Below are 7819 nucleotides of genomic sequence, written 5' to 3'. Positions count from 1 at the left end.
TAGGCCACGGTTCCACCAGCAAGCCTCAGTCATGTTCCCAGGCCAGAGTGTTCCACAATCAAACCTAAGTCATCTTTCCAGGCCACAGGGTTCCACCATCAACCCTCAGTCATGTTGCCTGGTCACAGGTTTCCACCATCAAACCTCAGACAAGTTTCCAGGACACAGGGTTCCAGAATCAAACCGTTCTCATGTTCCCTGGCCAGAGGGTTCCAGAATCCACCGATGTCATGTTCCCAGGCCACAGGGTTCCAGAATCCACCGATGTCATGTTCCCAGGCCACAGGGTTCCAGAATTAATCCTCAGTTATGTTCCCAGGCTACAGGGTTCCGGAATCAAACCTCAGTCATGTTCCCAGGGAACAGGGTTCCAGGAACAAACCTCAGTCATGTTGCCAAGCCACAGGTTTCCACCATCAAACCTCAGACATGTTCCCAGGCCACAGGGTTCCAGAATCAAACCGTTCTCATGTTCCCCAGCCACAGGGTTCCAGAATCCACTGATGTAATGTTCCCAGGCAACAGGGTTCCAGTATCAATCCTCAGTTATATTCCCAGTCTACAGGGTTCCAGAATAAAACCTCAGTCATGTTCCCAGTCCACAGGGTTCCAGAACCAAGCCTCAGTTTGGTTCCCAGGGCACAGTATTCCACAATCTAAACAGATGTCATATTCCCAGGCCCCAGGATTCCAGAATCACGCCTCAGTCATGTTCCCAGGCCACAAGCATCCAGAATTAAACCTCAGTCATGTTGCCAGGCCATAGGGTACCACCATCAAACCTCAGTCATATTGCCAGACCACAGGTTTCCACAATCAAACCGATTTCATGTTCCCAGGCAACAGGGTACCAGAATCCAAACCGATGTCATGTTCCCAGGCCACAGGATTCCACAATCTAACATAAGTCATGTTCCCAGGACAATGCCCTCCAGAATCAAACCACAGTCATATACCCAGGCCACATGGTCCCAGAATCAATCCTCAGTCATGTTCCCAGTCCACAGGATTCCAGAACCAAGCCTTCAGTCAGGTTCCCAGGGCACAGTATTCCACAATCTAAACAGATGTCATGTTCCCAGGCCACAGGTTTCCAGAATCACGCCTCAGTCATGTTGCCAGTCCACAGGTTTCTGCCATCAAACCTCAGTCATGTTCCCACGACACAGATTTCCAGAATCAAACCGCAGTCATATTCCCAGGTCACATGGTTCCAGAATCAAACCTCAGTCATGTTTGCAGGACCCATGGTTCCACAATCAAACCACAGTCATGTTCCCAGCACAAAGGTGTCCAGAATCAAACCTCAGTCATGTTCCCAGGGAACAGGGTTCCAGTAACAAACCTCAGTCATGTTGCCAAGCCACAGGTTTCCACCATGAAACCTCAGACATGTTCCCAGGCCATAGCGTTCCAGAATCAAACCGTTCTCATGTTCCCAGGCCACAGGGTTCCAGAATCCACTGATGTCATGTTCCCAGGCCACAGGATTCCAGAATAAAACCTCAGTCATGTTCCCAGTGCACAGGGTTCCAGAACCAAGCCTCAGTCAGGTTCCCATGGCACAGTATTCCACAATCTAAACAGATGTCATGTTCCCAGGCCACAGGATTCCAGAATCACGCCTCTGTCATGTTCCCTGGCCACAGGGTTCCAGAATCAAACCAATGTCAAGTTCCCAGGCCATGGGTTTCAAGTATCAGGTCGCAGTCATGTTTCCAGGACAGAGGGTTCTACAATCAAACCTCAGTCATGTCGCCAGTCCACAGGTTTCTGCCATCAAACCTCAGTCGAGTTCCCAGGCCACAGATTTCCAGAATCAAACCTCAGTCATATTCCCATGACACATGGTTCCAGAATCAAACCTCAGTCATGTTCGCAGGCCACAGGTTTCCACAATCAAAGCACAGTCATATTCCCAGGACAAAGGTGTCCAGAAGCAAACCTCACTCATGTTCCCAGGGAACAGGGTTCCAGTAACAAACCTCAGTCATGTTGCCAGGCCACAGGTTTCCAGCATCAAACCTCAGACATATTCCCAAGCCACAGGGTTCCAGAATCAAACCTTTCTCATGTTCCCAGGCCACAGGGTTTCAGAATCAGGCTTCAGTCATGTTGCCAGGCCACAGGGTTCCAAAATCCAGCCTCAGTCATTTTGCCAGTCAAGAGTGGTCCACCATCAAACCTCAGTCATGATCCCAGGCCACATGTTTCCACAATGAAACCTCAGTCATTATCCCAGGCCACAGGTTTCCAGAATCAAACCTCAGTCATATTCCCAGGACACATGTTTCCATTATCAAACCTCAGTCATGTTCGCAGGGCACAGGTTTCAACAATCAAACCTCATTCAATTTCCCAGAACACAGGTGTCCAGAATCCAACCTCAGTCATGTTCCCAGGGAACAGGCTTCCAGAAACAAACCTCAGTCATTTTCCCAGGCCACAGGGTTTCAGAATCAAACCACAGTCATGTTCCCAGGCCAGAGGGTTGCACAATCAAACCTCAGTCTTGTTCCCAGGCCACAGGATTCCAGAATCCAACCGATGTCATGTTCGCAGGCCACAGGGTTCCAGATTCAAACCACAGTCATGTTCCCAGGCCAGGGGGTTCCACAATCAAACCTCAGCCATGTTCCCAGGCCACAGGTTTCCAGAAGCAAACCTCAGTCATGTTCCCAGGACACAGGTTTCCAGAGTCAACCCGAGATCATGTTCCCTGGCCACAGTCTTCCAGAATTAAACCTCAGTCATGTTGCCAGGTCAGAGGTTTCCACCATCAAACCTCAGACAAGTTTCCAGGACACAGGGTTCCAGAATCAAACCGTTCTCATGTTCCCTGGCCACAGGGTTCCAGAATCCACCGATGTCATGTTCCCAGGCCACAGGGTTCCAGAATCAATCCTCAGTTATGTTCCCAGGCTACAGGGTTCCAGATTCAAACCTCAGTCATGTTCCCAGTCCACAGGGTTCCAGAACCAAGGCTCAGTCAGGTTACCGGGGCACAGTATTCCACAAACTAAACAGATGTCATGTTCCCAGGCCACATGGTTCCAGAATCAAACCTCACTCATATTCCCAGGCCACAGGTTTCCAGAATCAATCCGATTTCATGTTCCCAGGCAACAGGGTACCAGAATCCAAACCGATGTCATGTTCCCAAGCCACAGGATTCCACAATCTCACATCAGGCATGTTCCCAGGCCTATGGTTTCCAGAATCAAACCTCAGTCATATTCCCAGGCCACATGGTTCCAGATTCAAACCTCAGTCATGTTCCCAGGACCCAGGGTTCCAGAATCAAACCTCAGTCATGTTCCCTGGACACAGGTTTCAAAAATAAAATCCCAGTCATGTTCTCAGGCCACAGGGTACCACAACTAAACCTCAGTCATATTCCCAGGCCAGAGGGTTCCACAATCAAACCTCAGTCCTTTTGCTAGGCCACGGTTCCACCAGCAAGCCTCAGTCATGTTCCCAGGCCAGAGTGTTCCACAATCAAACCTAAGTCATCTTTCCAGGCCACAGGGTTCCACCATGAACCCTCAGTCATGTTGCCTGGTCACAGGTTTCCACCATCAAACCTCAGACAAGTTTCCAGGACACAGGGTTCCAGAATCAAACCGTTCTCATGTTCCCTGGCCACAGGGTTCCAGAATCCACCGATGTAATGTTCCCAGGCCACAGGGTTCCAGAATCCACCGATGTAATGTTCCCAGGCCACAGGGTTCCAGAATCCACCGATGTCATGTTCCCAGGCTACAGGGTCCCGGAATCAAACCTCAGTCATGTTCCCAGGGAACAGGGTTCCAGGAACAAACCTCAGTCATGTTGCCAAGCCACAGGTTTCCACCATCAAACCTCAGACATGTTCCCAGGCCACAGGGTTCCAGAATCAAACCGTTCTCATGTTCCCCGGCCACAGGGTTCCAGAATCCACTGATGTAATGTTCCCAGGCAACAGGGTTCCAGTATCAATCCTCAGTTATATTCCCAGTCTACAGGGTTCCAGAATAAAACCTCAGTCATGTTCCCAGTCCACAGGGTTCCAGAACCAAGCCTCAGTCAGGTTCCCATGGCACAGTATTCCACAATCTAAACAGATGTCATATTCCCAGGCCACAGGATTCCAGAATCATGCCTCTGTCATGTTCCCAGGCCACAAGCATCCAGAATTAAACCTCAGTCATGTTGCCAGGCCATAGGGTACCACCATCAAACCTCAGTCATATTGCCAGACCACAGGTTTCCACAATCAAACCGATTTCATGTTCCCAGGCAGCAGGGTACCAGAATCCAAACCGATGTCATGTTCCCAGGCCACAGGATTCCACAATCTAACATAAGTCATGTTCCCAGGACAATGCCCTCCAGAATCAAACCACAGTCATATACCCAGGCCACATGGTCCCAGAATCAATCCTCAGTCATGTTCCCAGTGCACAGGGTTCCAGAACCAAGCCTTCAGTCAGGTTCCCAGGGCACAGTATTCCACAATCTAAACAGATGTCATGTTCCCAGGCCACAGGTTTCCAGAATCACGCCTCAGTCATGTTCCCAGGCCACAGGGTTCCAGAATCAAACCAATGTCAAGTTCCTAGGCCATGGGTTTCCAGTACCAGGCCGCAGTCATGTTTCCAGGGCACAGGGTTCTACAGTCAAACCTCAGTCATGTTGCCAGTCCACAGGTTTCTGCCATCAAACCTCGGTCAAGTTCCCAGGACACAGATTTCCAGAATCAAACCGCAGTCATATTCCCAGGTCACATGGTTCCAGAATCAAACCTCAGTCATGTTTGCAGGACCCATGGTTCCACAATCAAACCACAGTCATGTTCCCAGCACAAAGGTGTCCAGAATCAAACCTCAGTCATGTTCCCAGGGAACAGGGTTCCAGAAACAAACCTCAGTCATGTTGCCAAGCCACAGGTTTCCACCATGAAACCTCAGACATGTTCCCAGGCCATAGGGTTCCAGAATCAAACCGTTCTCATGTTCCCAGGCCACAGGGTTCCAGAATCCACTGATGTCATGTTCCCAGGCCACAGGATTCCAGAATAAAACCTCAGTCATGTTCCCAGTGCACAGGGTTCCAGAACCAAGCCTCAGTCAGGTTCCCATGGCACAGTATTCCACAATCTAAACAGATGTCATGTTCCCAGGCCACAGGATTCCAGAATCACGCCTCTGTCATGTTCCTTGGCCACAGGGTTCCAGAATCAAACCAATGTCAAGTTCCCAGGCCATGGGTTTCAAGTATCAGGTCGCAGTCATGTTTCCAGGACAGAGGGTTCTACAATCAAACCTCAGTCATGTCGCCAGTCCACAGGTTTCTGCCATCAAACCTCAGTCAAGTTCCCAGGCCACAGATTTCCAGAATCAAACCTCAGTCATATTCCCATGACACATGGTTCCAGAATCAAACCTCAGTCATGTTCGCAGGCCACAGGTTTCCACAATCAAAGCACAGTCATATTCCCAGGACAAAGGTGTCCAGAAGCAAACCTCACTCATGTTCCCAGGGAACAGGGTTCCAGTAACAAACCTCAGTCATGTTGCCAGGCCACAGGTTTCCACCATCAAACCTCAGACATATTCCCAAGCCACAGGGTTCCAGAATCAAACCTTTCTCATGTTCCCAGGCCACAGGGTTTCAGAATCAGGCTTCAGTCATGTTGCCAGGCCACAGGGTTTCAAAATCCAGCCTCAGTCATTTTGCCAGTCAAGAGTGGTCCACCATCAAACCTCAGTCATGATCCCAGGCCACATGTTTCCACAATGAAACCTCAGTCATTATCCCAGGCCACAGGTTTCCAGAATCAAACCTCAGTCATATTCCCAGGACACATGTTTCCATTATCAAACCTCAGTCATGTTCGCAGGGCACAGGTTTCAACAATCAAACCTCATTCAATTTCCCAGAACACAGGTGTCCAGAATCCAACCTCAGTCATGTTCCCAGGGAACAGGCTTCCAGAAACAAACCTCAGTCATTTTCCCAGGCCACAGGGTTTCAGAATCAAACCACAGTCATGTTCCCAGGCCAGAGGGTTGCACAATCAAACCTCAGTCTTGTTCCCAGGCCACAGGATTCCAGAATCACGCCTCTGTCATGTTCCCAGGCCACAGGGTTCCAGATTCAAACCACAGTCATGTTCCCAGGCCAGGGTGTTACACAATCAAACCTCAGCCATGTTCCCAGGCCACAGGTTTCCAGAAGCAAACCTCAGTCATGTTCCCAGGACACAGGTTTCCAGAGTCAACCCGAGATCATGTTCCCTGGCCACAGTCTTCCAGAATTAAACCTCAGTCATGTTGCCAGGTCAGAGGTTTCCACCATCAAACCTCAGACAAGTTTCCAGGACACAGGGTTCCAGAATCAAACCGTTCTCATGTTGCCTGGCCACAGGGTTCCAGAATCCACCGATGTCATGTTCCCAGGCCACAGGGTTCCAGAATCAATCCTCAGTTATGTTCCCTGGCTACAGGGTTCCAGAATCAAACCTCAGTCATGTTCCCAGTCCACAGGGTTCCAGAACCAAGGCTCAGTCAGGTTACCGGGGCACAGTATTCCACAAACTAAACAGATGTCATGTTCCCAGGCCACATGGTTCCAGAATCAAACCTCACTCATATTCCCAGGCCACAGGTTTCCAGAATCAATCCGATTTCATGTTCCCAGGCAACAGGGTACCAGAATCCAAACCGATGTCATGTTCCCAAGCCACAGGATTCCACAATCTCACATCAGGCATGTTCCCAGGCCAATGGTTTCCAGAATCAAACCTCAGTCATATTCCCAGGCCACATGGTTCCAGATTCAAACCTCAGTCATGTTCCCTGGACACAGGTTTCAAAAATAAAATCCCAGTCATGTTCTCAGGCCACAGGGTACCACAACTAAACCTCAGTCATATTCCCAGGCCACAGGATTCCAGAATCATGCCTCTGTCATGTTCCCAGGCCACAAGCATCCAGAATTAAACCTCAGTCATGTTGCCAGGCCATAGGGTACCACCATCAAACCTCAGTCATATTGCCAGACCACAGGTTTCCACAATCAAACCGATTTCATGTTCCCAGGCAGCAGGGTACCAGAATCCAAACCGATGTCATGTTCCCAGGCCACAGGATTCCACAATCTAACATAAGTCATGTTCCCAGGACAATGCCCTCCAGAATCAAACCACAGTCATATACCCAGGCCACATGGTCCCAGAATCAATCCTCAGTCATGTTCCCAGTGCACAGGGTTCCAGAACCAAGCCTTCAGTCAGGTTCCCAGGGCACAGTATTCCACAATCTAAACAGATGTCATGTTCCCAGGCCACAGGTTTCCAGAATCACGCCTCAGTCATGTTCCCAGGCCACAGGGTTCCAGAATCAAACCAATGTCAAGTTCCTAGGCCATGGGTTTCCAGTACCAGGCCGCAGTCATGTTTCCAGGGCACAGGGTTCTACAGTCAAACCTCAGTCATGTTGCCAGTCCACAGGTTTCTGCCATCAAACCTCAGTCAAGTTCCCAGGACACAGATTTCCAGAATCAAACCGCAGTCATATTCCCAGGTCACATGGTTCCAGAATCAAACCTCAGTCATGTTTGCAGGACCCATGGTTCCACAATCAAACCACAGTCATGTTCCCAGCACAAAGGTGTCCAGAATCAAACCTCAGTCATGTTCCCAGGGAACAGGGTTCCAGTAACAAACCTCAGTCATGTTGCCAAGCCACAGGTTTCCATCATGAAACCTCAGACATGTTCCCAGGCCATAGGGTTCCAGAATCAAACCGTTCTCATGTTCCCAGGCCACAGGGTTCCA

Source organism: Balaenoptera borealis (assembly GCF_965194805.1).
Source record: "Balaenoptera borealis genome assembly, chromosome: 19".
In the NCBI taxonomy this organism is placed as follows: Eukaryota; Metazoa; Chordata; class Mammalia; order Artiodactyla; family Balaenopteridae; genus Balaenoptera; species Balaenoptera borealis.
The sequence above is the reverse complement of the archived record's forward strand: the minus strand, read 5'-3'. Positions refer to the sequence as shown.